Here is a 20,476-nt window from a genome sequence, read left to right as displayed (position 1 = left end):
TAGCTTTCAGAACTTCTGTGCTTCTCATTAGTCTTGCTTCAGAGACGGAAAACACATTCAAGAGTAAATCAGAGAAATAGTTCAAGAAGCCTTAAAAAAAGCAGTCGTCATCATGCACAGCATTTGTTTCCTTTAGTATATTAGAAAACGGGCTTTCCTAGTTGTTCATCACTCAATAAAGCCAGTAGCTTCCAGGAGCAGTCACGCCAGGGTAAACCACAACTGTTCGTACAGGAATGGGTGGGCTCCTTAATTCCCATGGAAGCCACCGAGCAAAGCAAAGAAGAAGCTCTGTTTAAGCAAAGCAGCTCTGTTCAGGGTGGTGGCCACAGGGGAGCTTCATATTTTGATAGCAGTGGGAAAGAATCGAACGATCTGCTTCAGGCAGAGATGGGTGTCTGCATGCTGTAGGGAAGGCTTTTCAAAGATGAGGTCACCATTTCAGGCAGCAAAATGGCTTAGGACGGCACTGCCAAGGAAAACATTTTCCTGTGGCAAACACAGTTAGGCAAACATTGCATGCCTCTGTTAAAGGCCTCCTCAAACATCTGGGCCAAGCTGCTGAGATCAGTTTAGAGGTGCAAGAGTGGCAGAGGTGGAAAATGTGCCGTCTTCCAGGAGTTGTTGGGCTGCAACTGTCCTCAGTCCTACCAAGCCCAGCCAAGGCCAGCTCCAGCTTTTCGAGAGTCCGTGTGCAGGGCACCCTCAGGCGGGTCCTTCTGTGAGCTGCCTTCTTGCCAGCACTGTCACCAGGTGCTGTTGCTCGTCGCCCTCATTGCTGCTGCTGCTGCTGCTGCTGCTTGCTTGGCAGGGAGAAAGCCAGCGAGCAACAGGCAGGGCCTCTCCTCCTCCTCCTCCTCATTGTCGCCAGGACAATGAGTCACAGGTGAGTGAGCAGATGGCAACAATGGAGAGGAGGAGCAACTCCAGGTGCTTGTGCCTATCCTTGGCACCAACCTTGAGTCTAGCCAATACAGAGGGTGATGGGACTTGTAGTCCAACAACTTCTGGAAGTCAGAGCTGTCTCACACTCAATGCATGGTGTCCACACATTTATGCTGCAGTATTCTATACAATATTACCTAGGAGGCAATCCACAGGACTTTCTTCAAGCCTGTTTCAGGAATGAAATAGGCCAGCTCTGGGGTACCCTTTTGAGTTCCTAGCCTGAGGAATGCAGACAGCATAACCTATGCATGCACACTCAAACATTCTTGGGAAAATGTGAGAGCAGAGAAGGGAGAAAGGGATCCACTACCTGGATCTCCATTTTTAGGGAGAAAGACATTGACCTTGAAATACACTCTCACATTGGTAAATTTGCATTGCAAGCAAGATGTTGATTAGAGGCAATAGTCAAGAGAGTATGGATCTGTCTCCCTTCAGATGAGCTCCCAGCTAATGAAGAACCAATTTCTGGAATTGCTTTCTTTGGATCCAAACACATTTGGAATATATAAAATAACATGTCTTACAGCTGCCTTGCTGCCAGCATCAGATGAGAAGAGAACTCTGTTTGTGGGATTTCATGGCCAACTTTTCTTCTCTAGTACAAATCTGATGTTGTTTATTGCTCGGAGCTTTATCTTTTGTTTCACTGGGGTCCCTCCCTCCCTTCCTTGTCACAGGCTGCCAAGCCAATGGATCTATTTGGGGGTCTATGTGTGGGGACGGCTCTTTGCCACTTGGGCCCCAGCGGAGTGAATAGGGCATTATTCTTCCCTCTCCTGAGCTATTATCCAGTTGGATTACCACTTGCCTTTTGATATTCTGCAGACTATTTACGTGGCCAGTTGATAAGAAATAGCTGGGCTTAGTACTAGTCAAATTCCTTTTTGCCATCTGTCTTTTTTAAAGGTTTCTGCTTTGGTTGGGTGGTCCACACAGTGTCAGTAGAGTCATTCTTTGTAGCTGTGCAGTGGTCTTTAAATATCAGGGGACTGACTATATTTTGCTTTTCCTTGCCTGCCTGCCTGCTTGTATTTTTGTACCACCCAATAGCTGAAGCTTCTTTTAGGAAAGTTAGGGGCTGATATAGAAGTTGGGGGGGGGGCAGGTATCTGAAGTGAAATAACTGGTTCAGAAGAATAATGATAATCAGTGATAAGTGATGGTGCAACACACTACTTATACAACAGCATTAATACTACAGAGGTCTGCCCCATGGTTGTGGCAGCTGGTTACAGAAATTGTTGGGGATCACGGAGACAGAATTCTCACAAATTGTATCTTTTCATTAGGGGTGCTTGAGGAATCCAATATCTATTTTTTAACTTACTATATCTTATACACCTGGAATATCAGGAGAGCTCAGGGTCCAGAGGTGCTTTCCTTCAGCTGTGGAGGATATACCAGCTTCATCCCTACCTGGACAGACAGACCCTGAAAACAGTCGTCCATGTACGGTAACTTCCAAAATAGAGATGCACTCTTTGTGGGGCTGCCCTTGAAAACGGTCCGGCAATTACAATTCATACAGAATAGGGCTACTTGGTTGGTGATGGGAGCCCCTTGAGCGGCCCACAGGGCACCTATACTGAAAGATCTTCATCAGGTACCAGCTGTGGCCCAGGCCCAATTCAGGGCGCTTGTGTTGACATATAAAGCCCTACATGGCTTAGGCCCTGGCTATCTTAGGAGCGCCTGCACCCACATGTGCCTACCTGGCCTTTGAGATCTGCGCAGAGGGCCGTCCTGTGTGAGCTGTCCCTGAAGGAGGTAAGAGGAAGGGCTGCTAGGAGCAGGGCCTTTTCTGCAGCTGCTCCCCATATCTGGAATGCTCTCTCCAAGGAGATTTGGCTGGCACCTTCCTTACTTTCTTTTCAACACCAGGTGAAGACCTTTCTTTATTTTTTAAATAACTATTTGCCATAAGACCTTTGCTTTGTATTTTGGCTTTATTTTATTGTTGTTTTTAATGTGTTATTGGTTTTTATTATGTTTCTATTGTTTTTTTATCTTGTGGTTGTGAGCTGCCCAGAGTTGCTGTGGCACAACTGGGCGGCATACAAATGTTTTAAATAAAAAAATATTCCACTTTTCTTCCAAAGAGTTCAAGGCAGTATATATGGTCCTTTCCCCAATATTTTTACCTTTACAACATTCCTACAAAGTAAGCTTAACACTTAGTCAACTTTATAGCTGAGCGGGAATGCAAACCTGTGTTTCCCTGTTCCTAGGCCTGCACTCTGACCAGGACTGCATTTCTAAGTCTAATACACACTCACATGCTCTGCACATTCCAGAGCAATCTGTGGCGTAGAACTTAGCTATCCTCCAGCCTTTATACTTTCTGAGTGGCCGGACACAGTTCTTGGCTGAATAAGCATATAAAATGTGTTTCTGAATGTAGAATTGCATCTTTGGAGAGGCTAGACAGGCCTGTAGATTGACAGGAGGAAAAAATGGATTGGTGGAGTTATGCAGAAGTAGCACAGACTGATCCACCCACCACAACTCTTCATTGGAGTGATAAAGGGGCTTCTGTGGGACTTCTGGTGTGTTGAAACTGGGTCAGGGGCTGGAACTAAACATTATAGAAGTAACACAGGCACTGTGTTTAAGAGTGGGTGGAAATTGCATTTGGTTCAGGGTCACTGTCATAACCTGGATGGAAAGAAGCTGGCATTTAAAACATTTACATATGGGAGGAAGAACAATGAACAGATTTGTCAGCCTAGGCAGAAGTCTTTCAGTGCTTGAAAGTTTGGGTTTGAATCACAAGTTTGCAATGCTGAACTGGGATTGGTGTCTTGTTTTTCTAGCAGGCTCCTCAGCTTTGATAGCTACGTTGCAGGCAGATGCCTCAAGGAATAGCTCTACCTATTGAATTTGCTGGTGGAGATGGGTGAGAATTTCATTGTTTGTTAAGAACTTGTCAAAATTCACAAAGGTCTGCATGGAATGAATTTAAAACATCCACGTGAAGGAGAAAGCCAAACTGATAGATTTGTCAGTTCTTAGCCAGCACAGAAAGCTTCTAGCCCTGCATCTCCTCTTTCTCAGTCCATGGTACAGAGTTAGTAGCATTATATCATTTTCCAGCAAATGGCAGCCCATGAAGCAGGGATAGAAAACATGATGGGAGGGGATTTAGTGTTGTACCAGCTTGTGCTATTTAATATGTAGCTAATTATGTGCAATTCTATGGCGCCCAAGAATTGAAGTTCCATGGGTGCAACTGATTAAGCGATACAATTAAATGCAGACAGGTCTTAACATCTTAAGAAGCCCAAATTGCCAAATCCTTTAAAAGCCCCGTAAAGGGCTCCTAGAAAGAATGCAAAAGTATTTGCCTGTATCAAAAGGAATAGAAAGCAGGAGACAGCTAAGCTTCTGATAAGGCCAGTCTGAAATAGCTGTGGTACATGAGAAAAGATCTTCTCTCACGTACAGTAGCTCCCTGGAGAATCTCGATTGGCATGAGCCATTCAGAAAGGGGCCTTGGAAGATGGCCTCACCTTCCAGGGAGGAATATATGGGAGAAGGCAGTCCTTCAGGTAATCTGACCCAAACTTTTTAGGGCAGGGGCCTTGAACCTCTTTCAGCCCAAGAGCCCAATTCCATTTCAGAGAAGCTTGGGGGAGGGTGTTGCTTTCTTTGGTAGGTATGGCACAAAGGCAAACTGGGCAAGCCCATCAAAGTTACCTTCCAAAAATACCTCTAAAAATATTCAATGTTATGTGGCTAGAAAGGAGGAGTCACCTTCCTTTTGAGGACAAAGTGACTCCTGTTATATCAGAGAGAAATCCTGTGTGGCCTATCTTGGAGCAGAGCAGCAAATATTGCCTTTCCAGGGATTCCTGAAGCTGAACATTTCATTATTTGGGCTCTTAGATAAAAATGGAGTCTGACATGCTTAGTTAACTGTCAGATGCAGGGAACATTTTCTTCTTGACTCCTGTGAGCTTTATCTTGGAGCAATGACACTTTGATTACCATTATCATTATCATAAGCTGCATAGCTACACATGTTGCTAATGGTCACAGAATTGTAGAGCTCTTTATTAAACTCAGGCACATTATTTGTCTCTTGCTTCAGTGCCTCAACAAAGCCAGGAAAGGAGGAGTGTTCGTATGTGGTGTGTTTGAACACTTAAAAACTGAATTTAATTTTCCTAAGATGACACTGTGAGTGGAGAGTTAAATATTTCTTATCTGAAGCAAAGATGTGGCATTATTTCTATTGCTTTCTGAAAATCTGATGGAGGATTCTTACTACTGCACACAGATTTCATCATGTTAGCCATCCTAAATCTCAGCAACAGTAGATATCTACTTTAGGGGTTCAATCCAGAATTTGCCTTCCATGAGAAGAAAAGACTTTCAGTGAGAGGAAGTGCTCTGCTCATGGATGGTCCCTCAAACAGATACTTGGAACTGCTGCTGCTCCTGCACTGCGCCTGTCCCATTTATCATTTTGGCATCTTCCAAGGGCTCACGGGGTTGCTGTGGCAAGGAAGGGAAGAGAAAGTTAACTTGCACTAGTGCAGCTGGTTCATCATAAATGCGGATCCAACACCAGTGTTATAACACACTTCTGAGCAGCGTGCTGGTTACGGATTTAATTTGCTTTGCCCTGGCAGTGCTGACACTTGAATCTCTGTATAATAAAAAGGGTTAATCAGAAAAACAAACAAATCCCAGTGTCATTTCCTACTGCTCCTCTTCTGTAGCTTCTGCAAGGAGACATGTTTTGCATGCCTTGTCTTACCACCAAAGCTTAGTGCTTCAATATGGTATTCAAAAGCATCTCTGAAATCCAATAGCTGGTTGTCTGACAGTATCCTAAGTGGGCTTTATTTTGCCTGAAATAAAGAAAACTTCTAGTAACTAGGGCTGGAGTATTGTGTGAAAGGACCGTGATCTATGTGCGGCTTTGATATTCTCTCTCTCTCTCTCTCTCTCTCTCTCTCTCTCTCTCTCTCTCTCTCTGTCTATCTATCTGTCTGTCTGTCTGTCTATCTATCTATCTATCTATCTATCTATCTATCTATCTATCTATCTATCTCAGGCATTTATATCCTGTCCTATCGCCAAGCGCTATCAAAGATACCAAAATTAATTCCTGGGTTCTTTTTTCTTCTACTAGAACTGCCAAGCAAAGTCTAGTGCAAAGGACACAGAATCAGATAGTTCTCTAGTTTTTTAAAAAGAAGAACTAGATACTGCTATTCTAGTTACAAAAGCAAGCACAAGCCTAAGGTCTCCCCAGCCATAAGCCAGTCATCAAAATAAGTGTAGGTCAGTCATTAATAGGAGATATGCTTGGATAAAATGAGTAAAGCTTGATCATGTGTTATGGCTGCCACTAAAGATAGCAATTGCTCACTTTAAAAAAATACACTGGGGGGGCACTGAATATGCAAAAAAAGCAAAGTTATTCATAGGCTTTCTTATGATTCTGAGTTTCTGTACAATTGTTTTCTTAACCATACTTGAACACACCTTTTAAAATGGGTTTGTATTTGGCTTCCTTTAGGGTGCTTTCCATGAATAAACGAAATAAATTGAAATGGCATCATGCTGGCTGTGTAGTACCCAGTGTAGTACCCAGTGATGGGTGCGGCATAGAAATGTAATAAACAAACAAACAAACAAACAGTAGCTTAGGAACTTGTCTTTCCTACAGAGTGGAAAACTTCGTATTACTCCCCAAATTTCAGTATTTAACTTCCTATCTTGTAAATAATGGACAGACTTTCTGTTTGCTGATGCAGTTCATTTGTTTATAATATTAGTGAGTGTGCGTAGGGGGGAGATGTGAGAAGAAAGATTAGGATCTGTCTTTAGAGAAACTGAAACTGTTCACAATTCTGCTTCTGAAGTAGCAACGCCAGCACTGCTGAAAGAACACACAGACACAAATGCACACACGTCAAGGTGAGAAAAAAGAAAATTTTGTTGGTGACAGCTGTATGGGGATGATTTTTCACTCACTGGAGAGATTTGTCATAACTCATAGTCCTAAGAGAGTGTCTGTTTCTCACTGTCACCAGTGAGATAAGCTGTATTTAATACTGCACCATCAAAGCTGCCAATTTTACATTTGCATTTAGTGGTACAGTTGCAAATTAAATGCACCGCCTTACCTTTCCTTAGGTTTCTGGAGGGTAAATGGATGTAATTATATTGGGGGGTGGGGATCTTAATCCATGAAAAGTTCTACTGTATAGTTTGCTATTTTAGTGAACACAGTTGTAGCTCATATTTTAATGAACTATATTTTAATAACTTTTTCCTTATCACAAAAAGGAATCTATTAGAGTCAATTTCTTTATTTTATAAGATGACTAGGTAGAGACAATAGATTGTATCCAATATTAGCCTAACTTAAGTCTCATTCATTTCACTGGGTCTTTTCTAAGTAGGGTTAGCATTGGCTATAACCCAATGGTTTTGCAAGAAAATGTCGGAACAGTTGCCATTTAATCGGCAACTTCTCTAATGAAAGAAGTTTCTTAATTGAAATAAAGTCCAAACATACATGCATTATAGAGTTGCCCCTGAATATCGATTGATAAGAAAGACAAGAACGGAAGTTGCCCTGTTGATTGCATTGTGTGTTTTCCATTGTTTATTTAAACAAGAAGTGGAATCAAGCACTTCTCAGGGGTGAGGGCTCTAATATGTTAAAATACAAATCAGACTGAAACAACCTCTTGCTGTTTTCTTTAGAAGGCCACTGAGTTAATTGAAAAGTGCTGCTTAGACTTTCTTGGGCCATGATGGCATAAATCTAAAGTAAAGGTGACAAGCATACAATGATTACACTTCTTCACTATCGGTGTGTCCTGTGTCTGAACTATTTATTAACTGGAATGTGAATGGGCAATGAAGGGCTAATTTATTTGTTACACTGAGAGATGTATTACAACTGCCTTAAACATTGATTTCATTCTTTCTCCTATTCTTGGGTGGGATATACACACAGAGAACAGCAGTAATATGGGGCTTCCTTATCAGATCTTGGATATTTCCCGAGACTGTCTGCAACCATTAACCTTGCGTATTATCTGACTTTAGTGATTAGTACAGGGCACATAAAACCGTATTGATGGCCAGTCTTGGGGGAGAATACTGAGCTGAATTATTGGAGGTTTGATTTTGCTGACTTTGTGATACGAATGATAGTATTATGCCAGTGCTGGGAAATTGCTAATTTGTCATTTCTTTCATGATGTAGTCAATGGTGTGATACTAATGAATGAGGCCCATAATTGCATGATATGGAATTGTAGTTTCCTGGGTGCATGTTGTAGCAAGAGGGAAGGAGTGTTGGGACTCTCTTTTGTTCACTAAGGCAGCACAATGTAGCTGCAGACGGGGCTGTATCACTGGAGATTTTGGATGCTCCCAGCTTGGAAGGAAGGAAGGAAGGAAGGAAGGAAGGAAGGAAGGAAGGAAGGAAGGAATGCAGGCAGGCAGGCAGGCAGGCAGGCAGGCAGGCATTCCACATGTTGGAGAGATGGGCCCATTTTTCGCAAAAGACATCACTCCCTGTGAGAAGGTTCAGACTCTGAATGCGAACTAGGTGGAAAAGGAGAGGGGTTGAAATGTGGCACAGAAATTTCAAGGTTAATGAGCAGGATTTGTCAGAGAGCTGCTGAGAACCAAACCACCTCAGGTTTGAAGGAAAACCATAGGAAGGATTGTGTGACACAAGAAGCCATGGTGAAATCATGAATCTGTTGTGACATCTAGACTCAGTTCCTGAGTTCCTGTGTGGTAGGATTAGTTTTCTGAAACCACGGAGAGAGTCAGTAGTCTGTTCTAAGCTTTCCACACTTTACCATAACTCCTCTAGCTGCCCAGACCCAGGATCACCATTTTACCATTGTTGATATGGAAACACCTGAGAGACTCGTAGCAAGAGCAGCCATGGAAGCAGCAGCTTCTAGCCTTCAAGCTCTAGCAACAGAGGCCGAATTGCTTGTTGTATTCCTTTTGCCTACATGTCTATCTTCTGGTTTACTTTCAGAAACGGGAAGCAGCCTGAAAATACATGCAGGGACAAAGGGGGATTGCAGTGAAACTGTTTATTTTCAGTGAATTAAAATTTCCATCGGGGCTGGAGCAGCTGGGGAGCACAGCAGACATGCAGGTACACCAGGGAGACAGGAGGGGGAACATGCCTGGGGACTGCAGTGGACCGATGAAAAGGAGGTTGCTGTGGTCCATAGGTAAGAAGAAGGAAAAGATAGGAGGACAGAATGGGGAGCAGTTCACTTGACTGGTGGATTCAGACAAAAATCCACATGCTGTGACCACTGTGCAGGGTTGTTTGCCAGTTTATATGAACTATAGAATAGGGAGGGTCTGAGCAGGAGGGTGTGAATTCCTTAATTCAGTGAGCCAGCATCAAGCCAATTGAGCAGTCCATTTAAGTACTTTCCAGTGTTCCCACAATCTGGCCTGCAAACAATGTGAACCTCCCTGAGGGTGGAGTCAAGCCTTTTGGGAAAGGAAGGAGGAGGGGGCCCTTTGCTTGCAGCTTGAATGCTTCTAGGGTAGGAGAGCCCACAACCTTCCAGGGTAATTGGTTCCATTGTCCTACTATTCTAACAGTCAGGAAATTTTTCCTGGTATCTGGCTTTCTTAACTTGAGCCCATTATTCCATGTCCTGCACTCTGGGGTGATGGAGAAGAGATCCTGTCTCCCTACTTTGTGACAGCCTGTCAAGCACTTATAGAGTGTTATCATATCTCTCCTTAGTCTTCTCTTCTTGAGGCTATACCTGTCCAGTTCATGCAATCTCTCCTCATAAGGCTTTGTTTCCAGTCCCTGAATCGTCCTTGTTGCTCGCCTCACAACTTTTTCCAGTCTCTCTGCATCATTCTTCAGTGGGGTGCCCAGAACTGGCCACAATACTCCAGATGAGGCCTAACCAGGGCGACTTTTTTATATTGTTAACTTGTTTTATATTTTTATTGTATAATATTTTAATTGATATATTTGTGAGCCGCCCCGAGGCTTCGGCGAATGGGGTGACATAGAAATTTTCTAAATAAAAATAAATAAATAAATAAATAAATAAATAAATAAATAACCAGTGCTGAGTAAAGGGGAACTGGTAGTTCATGGGATTTGGAAATGATACTTCTATTAATGCAGCCTAAAATAACATTCCCACAGTCCATCAGGGAAGTTACCCAATCAAAACATGAAATCAGTTTAGTCTGGCAGAATTTGTTCTTGAGGACCCATGCTGGCTTCTAGTAATCACTGCATTGTTTTCAAGGTGCTTGCAGACTAACTATTTCATAATCTGCTCCAAAAATTTTCCAGAGATTGATGTCAGATCGACTAGTTTGTAGTTCCCAGGCTGTTCTTTTTTCCTTTTCTTGAAAGCAGGGGCAACATTAGCCCTTCTCCAGTCAGCTGGCACTTTTTCTGTCTGCCGTGATTTCTCAAAGATCACAGACAGTGGTTCTGAGTGTTCTTCTGCCAGCTCCTTTATGACTCTCGGGTGGAGCACTCTGGGCTCTGGAGATCTGAACTTGTTCAGCCCAACTAGATGATTCTTGACAATTTGCCTGTCAACCTTGCGCTTCTATCCATGCCTTCAAGCTTGTACTTCCCCTTCATTAGGAAGGTTATAACTTTTCTTCTGGGAGAAGACAAAGTAGGAATTGAGCCCTTCTGCCTTTTCCTTATGATCTGTCGTCATTTTGCCATCCACATTGGGTAGTAGAACCCCTATTTCTTTCCTCTATATTTTACTTTGAATATACCTTAAGAAGGCTTTTTTGTTGCTCTTAGCATACCTTGCTAGCTTCAGTTCATTTCTAGCTTTAGCCTTCCTGACGTCATCCCTGCAATTCCATGCTACCTGCCTCTGCTTGCCTGTATACCTTCTTTGTAGCCTGGCCTTCCTTCTACTTCCTATACATGTCCTTTTTTCTTTTCAGATCATCTCTAACTTTTGTGAAGCTACATAGGCTTCTTCTGTTGTCTTCTACCCTTTTTCCTTGTTAGAATTGACTGTAATTTAGAATTTCGTTTTTTTTTTAAATTCCCACCCATTTTGGATCCCTTTTCTCATTAGAATCACTTACCATGGGACTTTAAATATCATTGTTCTGAGTTTATTAAGATGAGTTTCTCTAAGATGCAGAGTACATGTCTGGCATCATTTGGCTTTTGCATCCTTTAGAATCAAGAATTCAAGTATGGCAAGGTCACTTCCCCTGAGAGTTCCTGTAGCTGCCACTTGGCATGCCAGGTCTTCCCTGTTGGTTAGTATCAAGGATAGCTGCTCCTCTTGCTCCTTCCTCCATTTTCTTTTGGAGGAAGTTATCAGCAACACATGTGAGCAATTTCTTGGAGGGGCTGTATTTGGCAGAATTTGTCTCCCAGTAGAAATTGGGGAAACTGTAGTCCCCCATAACCATAGCATCATGCCTCATTGAAATACTGGCAATTTGCTTTTCAAAAGTTTTGTTCTTGTCTTCTCCTTGACTGTAAGTAATAGACTCCAACCACTGTGTTCCTTTTATTCCTTGCTTCATTTATATTAATCCAGATGCTCTTGATCTGGATTACTAAGCTCATCCTCCTCTATTTCTGTTCAGAGATATGTATCTTTAACATACAGTGTGACTTCACCTCCCTTTTTGTTCCTTCTGTTTTTCTTGAACAGGTTGTATCCTTCAGTTGTTGAATTCCAATCATGGGAATCATTCTGCCAAATTTCAATCATACCTATCAGGTCATATTCATCCTCCATAAGGAGTTCAAGTTCATGCTGTTTCCTCTGGGCATTAGTATATAAACACTGCAGACCATGTGCTTTATCCTCTAGCTTTCTTCCCCTGTTTGTCTGTTGTTATGCCCAGGTGTAATTCTCCTTTTTCTTTCCCTGACTATTCCTCTTCCAAGAACTTGAAGGACTGAAGAGAAAAAGATCTGAGTCCTAAAATGCTTGACTTTCCTCCCTAAAGCTTCAAAGTCTGATGTGATTTCTTTGAAGTTCCAATTGGCAGTGTCATTTGTTCTGACATGTATAAGATGAAAGGTACACGTGTTAGTGGGCTGTATGAGCCTTGGCGGTCTTTCAGTTGTATCACTGGTCTACCCTCCAAGGAGACAGCATACCTGATGAGTCCATGGGTCTTCCTGACATACATGTGTTTCCATCCCACGTGACAGAGAGTGTCCCACAACTAATACCCTTCTCTTCTTGTTCTTGTAAATCTTGGTATCATTACCATTTCTTGGCTGACTTTTAGCCTCTTGTTCAGTGTTTCATGGGATGACTTGTAATCCTTCCATGGCAGGCTGTCTTCCAGTCTCCTCCCCAAGTAACTGAAAATGGTTCAAGAGTTCCACTACTTCCACTGGTGAAGTGTGTCTTCTGCACCTTCACCCCTTTCCAGGGAGTTTCCTCCTCATTTCCCCTTCCCTCAAGATTTTCTTCCCCTGCCTCAGCTTACTGTGTACTTCTAGCTTCTTCACTACTCTTAGCTGTTGCAGTTCCACTGCTCTGCCTAAAAACTCCTCATCTTCTTTTATTACCTGGAGGTTAAGCACTTGCTGCTCTGTTGTTCTCACCTTTTCTTCCAATAGGGCTACTAGCTTGCACTTGCTGCACGTGCCACAAGGGCTACTAGGCCATGCTGACCTTAGGCATAGCACAGATGTTGTAGCTTACCCCCACTGGGGAGACTTCATTATTCATTTGGGGGAGAAACTTCCAATTCTTGGAATTTCTGGACTATAACATAACATTCTTCTGAATCACGTTTTAATCTGTGAGGCTGAGAATTAAAAGACTACCTTACTGTTTCAATAGTGAACTTTCTTCTATTGCATTGCTGTTTGGCAGTATCATCAAAGTCCAGTAAGGAGACTGGGGTCACAGTATAGGACAGAAAGGCAATCTGTATCTGGAGCACACATTGCCATGTTCCAGTATGTGAACCTGCCAGACTTACACTGGATGGAGTACCCAGGGGTGAGGGGGTGAGAAACCGTGGGAGGCCCAGCAAGCTGTTTTGTCCCTTCGGATCCTCCAAAAGCTGCACGTAGCCCTCCGTCTCTGCAGTAGCTGCAGAGCAGCAGACAGGGCATGGTTATCTTGCAAACAAGCCAATATCAACCCTTTGGGTGGACTGCAGTCTCTACAGATGGCATTTGTTTTTTCAATTTTTAAAAAAGAAACTTGACGGGACAACAGGGCTGCAGCAGGGATGACATGAGGCCTGTATGTCAAATTCTGACCCTCCTGCTTTAGAAGATGGGTGGACAATCTCTGGCCCCTGATCCTGCTGATGTAGGCTACCCATCTGGTCCCCAGAAGGCTGGGCTTCCTTCATGGCCACAATCTGCTCCTGTCCATGAAAGCAACATGCCTGCCTGCTGGCTCTGCTCTGTTCCCACATAGCTTTTCTAAATTTAAATCTTGATAAATTTGAATAACAGCACAGGTTTCTTTAAATAAATCATGGTTGAAGTAAAGGAATTCAATGAATCCCTGAGAGAGGTGCAGATGGGGGACATCAAGGAAAGTTACAACTCTCCCTGCCACACACAACACACCATCACCCCCCCCTTTTTTCCCCCTAAACCTGGCTCTTGAGACTTGAGGCTTGACTTGAGACTTGACTCGAAAATTTCTTGCAATGACTGAGACTCGACTTGAGACTTGACTTTAAACTTGGAGTAAATGACTTGAACACATCAATGACAAGACCTGCTCAACTGACAAGCTTCCCCATTGTACCAGTCTGGTATTAATTATTACAGTAGATGTATACCCCATACGTCTTCCTTTTGCAAGGAACCCAAGGTTACTTACAAGGTTCTCCACTCCATTTTATCTTCCCACAAATAACCCCGAGAAATAGGTCAGGCTGAGAGTCAGTGACAGGTCCAGAGTCGCCCAGTAAGCTTCATGACTGGATGGGAACTAGAACTCAGATCTCCCAACGCCCCATCCAGCACTCTTCACCACTGAACCACACTGGATCTTGTCGAAGTCCTATTTGCACCAATGACCAGAGCATCATTCCAGGTCTCTGTGGACAGAGGTGCAGTCCAGGGCTACTGGATGCATTGCTTGTGATAAGTTGGGCTTAATCTTTCAAGAAGAAAAATAACTCATTAGTGGGATGCTGTCCTGTTCAACAAAGAAAGCTACTCTGTGACCCAAGAGGTTGCATGTTGTGATCTATTTATTGGCCTAAAAAAAAGAAAGCATTTGGGTCAAATTATCTATTTTGTAGGCATTAAAATATAAAACATCCACACTGAATGGTGACACAAATAATTAAGTCTTTCAATTGACTCCTTTTGATCAATTTTCGTCTGACCTTAAATGTAGCTGGTCAGCCCTTTTCTTAAAACTACTGATTATGTAGCGAGATTAACTTAGCAATTACTGGTTGATATCCTTAATAGTCTATTTAAATGTTGTCCCTTCCTTGTTTTGACTGCATCCGCTTGAAAAAAGAAAGCCTAGATACCATATTATGCTCTAGGCATCCCAGAATTAACAAGAAAACAAAAAGTGACTGAATTCTGTTGCAAGTGGTTTGTATGATAATAGTCCTCTCATGAATCCAATGATAACTGGATTTTTCATGATCTTCAAAATAATACAGTTGCCTTAGAAATTAAATTAATAAGAAGGAACTCTGAGCTTACGAAAGAAAGAAATGACTTCAGTAAAGCTGGACATTCTTTCATGCTTTCTCTCTACTATTTTTAATGCTACTGAAATTCCATACAGAAAAAATATTTTCTTTCTTTCCAACACTTCTCTGCTTCTAAAAGTGGTACTTCAGGTTACGTATTAAATGACCTTCTGGGGGAACCTATTTTATTGTAATCAACCATTTAGTGCCAGCAAGATGGCGTTTTTGCTTCACAGTTAGTTGTTTCACTGAGATTAAGGAACCCTGCACCTTCTGTATGTGCATTATTTATTGAACCGTGTTTGAAGAAATTCGTCTACTGCTTTTCATTGATGGGAGTTTCTGGCTAACAGCACTTTAAATAAGTGGAAAATGCTCAGTTATCACCCAATGCGAACAGGATCAATAATGCCTTAGTAGTGGCTGATAATTGCTGTAGCTGTTCTATACAAACGCTTGCATCTTCTTGAGTGACTCTTATCAATCCATTGTCCATCATCATCTGATAATTAGGCCAAAAATATAGTGGGGAATTATCCCTTTTTGAATCAGGATGGTGAAAAACATTTGAAGCAATAGTTTAAAAATCTTATTGTTCCACTCAGCAGAGTCTAAAGTAGAGGGGGGTGGGGGTGGAGAACCACCAGCCTGAGTAGCTGAGTAACTAAAGGGTGAATGTGTGTGCATCCACTAAGAACAAGTGGGTGTGAGTGAGAGAGAACATCTGAAGATGCTTCTGGAACGAGTTGAGTAGTGACAGCTATTTGTAATGTACTAGGGATAAACTGAGAGTTTAGCCTTGAGATGCTGCGTCATCATGCTGACTAGCACATCTCTGTCCCATCCATCCCATGGTCACCCCTGATTATTGGCCAAAAGTGCTGCTAGCACTGCCGAGAATTACAGTCAAAAGCATCCGGAGGGCATCCAGCAGGAGAAGGCTGCTCAGATGTATTGCTCCTTTTGCACTTGGCTTCTCCCTACTATCTCTTTCTGCAGTTTATAATTAAATATGACTGCACTGGGCTTTCTAAGCAACTTTTCGCAACACCACCATTTCATTATGTATTGTATTTAATATCCCACCTTTTTTCTTTCAAGTTGCCCAAGGAAGATAACATAAAACTGCTCTTGCCCTCATACAAACCCTATAAGAACCAGTGACTGGCCAAATGTTACCCAGTGAGTGTCAGGGCTGAATGGGGAATAGAACGTGGAGCTCTCAACCCCCACTCTTTCACTCTGACCAGTACACCACACTGGCGTCCACTGACTTTACTATTACTGTGGTTGCTCTCCTCCATCTTATGTCACACCCTGGCATCATTCAAGGTCCAGGCAGAACTGTTTCCTCTCCAGTTGGAACCAGAACCAAAGGCCAAACTGCACATTACAATTTCTGCCATCCTCCCCTGAAGTCAGCCTTTGTGAGCACCTTCGGGTTTGCAACATGCTTCATTTACTCTCCACAGAAAAAAAAGGAGAAACCCACCATGCCATGCACAGCTCAGTACATTGCTCCTTCACCAAATCACCCGTGGTCCCATCCTGGATGAGAGAAGGGAGTACATGCACAGCAGCTTTCATGTACCCAGCTGTCCAACGGGGAGAAGAAGGAACCATTTTGCTGCTGCGCATGCTCAGTTGCAGCGATCAGCTTCCTTCCCAGGCTAGTCAACTGTTTTGTCTTTTTGACTATGCATTCTTGAGCTCTAGCCCTGTTTCTGTACTATCCCACTGCCACACCAAATTCCAAGGGCTTCTCTACATGAGGCATTTCACTGGCTGTTTTACTTGAAACGTCTCCCTCCATTTTCTTTCCAGGAGGAGGAGAGTATCCTTACCATGGGGGGCAGGATTCATTTTTCTCTGCCTTTCATCATTCAACCACAAGGTGGTGCTGTAGCATAGCTTTGCTATAGCAGAATTGTGACATCACACAGAGGTTTCATTCCACTTTGTTCTGGATTTGAAAGTTAATCACTGACTTTCTGCACTCTAAAAAAGGCTGCGGTAATGTCTGGAAAACATGGGAGAGGACTTGGTGGAGAACACTCCTGTGAGTGAGGAATCATGAGCACACACTCAATGCCTTGTGTTGAGAAGCTCTAAATTTCCCTGGTGCTGCTGAAATTCTAAACACATCTTTTCCATGGAAGTTTACTGCATTTAATAGAATTTATTTTCACTGTGAGTCGAAGAGTGTAGCATTAAACACTTGGTGGCTATTTCTTGACTCTACTGTTGCTATTGTTCATGCTGTTTTCTCCAACTTTTGACAACCCTATGAATGAATGTCTCCAAAATGTCCTGTTCTTGACAGCCATTCTCAGCTCTTGCAAATGCAAGTCTGTGGCTTTTTTAATGGAATTGATCTATTTCATATTTGTTTTTCATCTTCTTCTGCCTTTGACTCTTCCTGATGTTATTCTCTTCTCCAGGGAATCTTGCCTCCTCATGATGCGCTCAAAGTACAATGTTTCAGGTTTGCCATTTTTGCTTCCAGGGCAAGTTCTAACTTTATTTCATGTATGACCCACTTGCTTGTCTTTCTTCCAGTCCAAGGTATTTTCAAGGCTCTCCTCCAGCACCATCTTTTGAACATGTCCATTTTCTATCTGGCAGCTTTCACACCCATACATAGTTATTGGGAATGCAATAGTGTGCATGATCTTGGCCTTGGTCTTCAGTGAAATGTCCTTAGATTTGATCAACTTTTCTAGTTCCTTCATTGCTGTCATTCCAAATCCCACTCTTCTAATTTCTTGGCTGCAGTCTCCTTTGAATTGTTGACTGAGCCTAGGTATGCAAAAATGTTTAACAATGTCAATTTCTTCATTGTTGACATTAAAGTTCTGTAATTCTTCTGTGTCAGGATTTTTTGTTTTCTTAAAGTTCAGCTGAAGTCTTGCTTTTTTACTTTCTTCTTTCACTTTCATCAGAAATCATTTCAATTCACTGCTGCTTTTTGCCAGTAATATGTCTTAAATTCTTGATGTATCTTCCATCAGTTTTTACCCCTTTCTCTAATTCAGCTTTCCTTATAATATGTTCTGCATACAGATTGAACAGAGATAAAATACATCTTTGTCTGACACCTTTGCCTATGGGAAACCATTCAGTTTCTCTATATCCTGTCCTCTGTGGTTTCTTGTCCATGATTAAGGTTACTTACCAAGATGATCAAGTGGTGAGCAGTACACCCATCCATAATTTGTTATGATCCCCACAAAGCCTTTGCTGTAGTCTATAAAGTGTAGACTGATCATCTTTGAAATTCTTTGGTGTGCTTTACTAACCAATGTGTATTTGTGATATGATCTCTGGTGCCTATTACTTTCTGGAATCCAGTCTGAATGCCAGGCATTTCTTGCTCCATAAAGGTTAACATTCTTTGTTGCAATACCTTGAGCATCACTCTGTTGTATGGGAAATCAGTTCCCATTCCCAGTTCCCATCTTCTTTCATGGGGATCAAGATATATAATGAATGTTTCCCATCTGTGGGCAATTTGTTGCCATTTTTTGTTAGGATTTGAACTGATTCAGTCTTTGCAGATTGGAATGGTTTAACTGGTATCCTCTCTATTATGGATTAGAGAGGATACCAGTTCAACCATTGAATACCAAGAATACCAGCTCATTCTTTCCAACTGCTTCCAGAACTGCTTTCACTTCACTTTTTAATATCGCAGGCTCCTCCTTGTAGGATTCGTCTTTGAAGGCATCTGTCATCATTTCATCCCTTCTGTAAAGTTCATCTGTATCTTCTTTCCAACTTCTCTCTAATTCTCCTGATCACATAGTATGTTCTCCTCTTGATCTTTCAGCATTCCTAAGTTTGAATTTCCCTTTTGGATGTGCTGGAAGAGCTTTCTTGCTTCTTCTCTTTCATTGTTCTCATCTATTTCTTAGGACTGGCCATTACAGTGATTCCTTCTGGTCTATGTGATAGTCACTGAAAAGCTGTATTCAGGATACCTACCTTATTTTTGTCACCTTTGCTTTTGTTTCTCAACTGTCATTAGCAATTGGGAGTGTTTCTTTTGTCACCCATCTAGGCTGTTACCTTTCTTTTTTTCTTTTTCTTTTTTCCTAAGAAAATGGTCTTTTGGCATTCTTCCCTAATAATGTCTCTTGTTTCAGTCCACAGTTCTGGCTCCAGGTCAACTGAGTTCAGTTATTTATGTGGACTTAAAATTTGTAATGCACATCAGTTATTTATGTGGACTTAAAATTCATTAGGAAAGTTATTTAGGTTGTATTTTGGGGCAGAGTTGGGCAAACGACTTTGCATTTTCAAGGTTACCTAGTGAAGATTCTCAGGCAGAGCATAAGGAGCAGTCAGCCTTTGAAGAGGAGGGAGAAATTTCAGGACCAGGGGCCAAGGGCAGGGAGCATATTGGGAGGCAGCTTCTTGACCTGGTTAGAAGATGTTAGGTGACATTTCAAACTATCCACCTTTCCTGCCTCAGGTAGCAGTTGCCACCCCGATGACAGAAGCTGAATTTTGCTGAAAAGGCAGGAAAGAGGGAAGTTTCAGTTTGGATTCATCTCTTTACATGGGCAGATGCTTTCTCTCATGTCAAAGAAAACACTACACTGATCTATACTGCTTTGAAACCTGTTAAGCTTTAATAAAAGGCGTGTGCATCTAAAGTTTCACCTGAGTCGTCTGGAGTGAAAAAGAGGGAAGGAGCAACCTGCTCACAACAAGAGACTTTTTCACAAATTCTGATTGATATTATTCAGTTGGACTTTGCTTTGTAGCCCCTTACTACTTGTGCTAGTAGTCACTCTGTTTCTTCTTAGTTTGTCATTTCCAGAGTACAACACTTAAGAGTTTGTCTGACTGAATATGTCCCATTCTAGTCTACTTTAGTTCACTCACACCAAGTACTGTGAGGTTTAAGCATTCTTGTTCATGCTTTATGGTTTCTGGCTTGCTTTGATTCATACTTCTCACATTTCATGTTCCATCTACTACTAAGTGTTCTTCAAAATTCCTTGCTGTTGCCTGTCAAATTTATTTATAAAGAGCCTGGGATGGCTAATAACCTATTTAAAACAGTATACCACAAATACAACATTAAAAGCATGACTTTAAAAAATGCATAAATGTACCCCACTCTATCATTAGAACCATCCTCTTATCCACCTTACACACACACACACTCAAGCTCATTGTGAAGTGTTTGTTCTTTCTCCAAAGAGAGTATGTGGGGAGATGCAAGCGAAGGTAGATGAAGCCAGCTGCGATTACTACTTTTGTTTTCCTGATGAAACCTCCAGGACGAGAAAGCAGAGCTCTGCCTGCCTTCGGTTAATGCAGTTTCTTTTGATTTAAAGGAAGCAAGTGCACTACTAGAGAACTTGGCATGCGAGCGGAGTGTGTCAGTGACACATGGGTTCACATAGAGTGTTGCGCTCTTCAAAGAGAGATCGCCTCAGGGGCATGCGGGTGAGCTCCTGAACGGTTTGTGGAGTCATTCTGTCTATTTACTTATCATCAGTGTTCTGGCGGAAGGATCAGCATCGCCATTATTTAAAGTATGGGTACCCTACCATTTACAAATGTGCTCAGGGCAGGCAACATCAATGACAGCAGCGATACCCTCTATGACAACCTGTGACCTACCAAGCCAAATTGCTCCAACCCAATAGGACCTTGTTTGGCTGCATGTTTGGGGTGGCAAAGACAAGGAGGTGGCCTTCACACACCTGGCGGCAGCATCATAGGTGGGATTGCAAGGCTACAGCCATAGAGATCCTACACTCGCTTCAGGTGTAGAATCTTTCTTTCTTTCTTTCTTTCTTTCTTTCTTTCTTTCTTTCTTTCT

The 20,476-nt window shown here is 42.3% G+C and overlaps 1 long non-coding RNA gene across 1 annotated transcript in view; it reads right to left on the bottom strand.

Annotated features, from left to right (window-relative positions):
* Nucleotides 1-7,691: 7,691 nt before the first annotated feature.
* The window catches only part of LOC123022491, a 17,016-nt gene continuing 4,231 nt past the window's right edge, over nt 7,692-20,476 (bottom strand). The window contains exons 2-5 of the long non-coding RNA XR_006414521.1: nt 13,324-13,329; nt 9,229-9,232; nt 7,782-7,793; nt 7,692-7,703 (exon numbers count right to left, since the gene is read on the bottom strand). This is a non-coding gene — a long non-coding RNA (uncharacterized LOC123022491). The remainder of the gene's footprint in view (nt 7,704-7,781; nt 7,794-9,228; nt 9,233-13,323; nt 13,330-20,476) is intronic.

The sequence above is a fragment of the Varanus komodoensis genome, unplaced genomic scaffold, assembly GCF_004798865.1.
Source record: "Varanus komodoensis strain SLA01 unplaced genomic scaffold, ASM479886v1 scaffold2, whole genome shotgun sequence".
Taxonomy (NCBI): Eukaryota; Metazoa; Chordata; class Lepidosauria; order Squamata; family Varanidae; genus Varanus; species Varanus komodoensis.
Note: the sequence above shows the minus strand (reverse complement) of the source record. Positions and strands in the feature narration are given on the sequence as shown.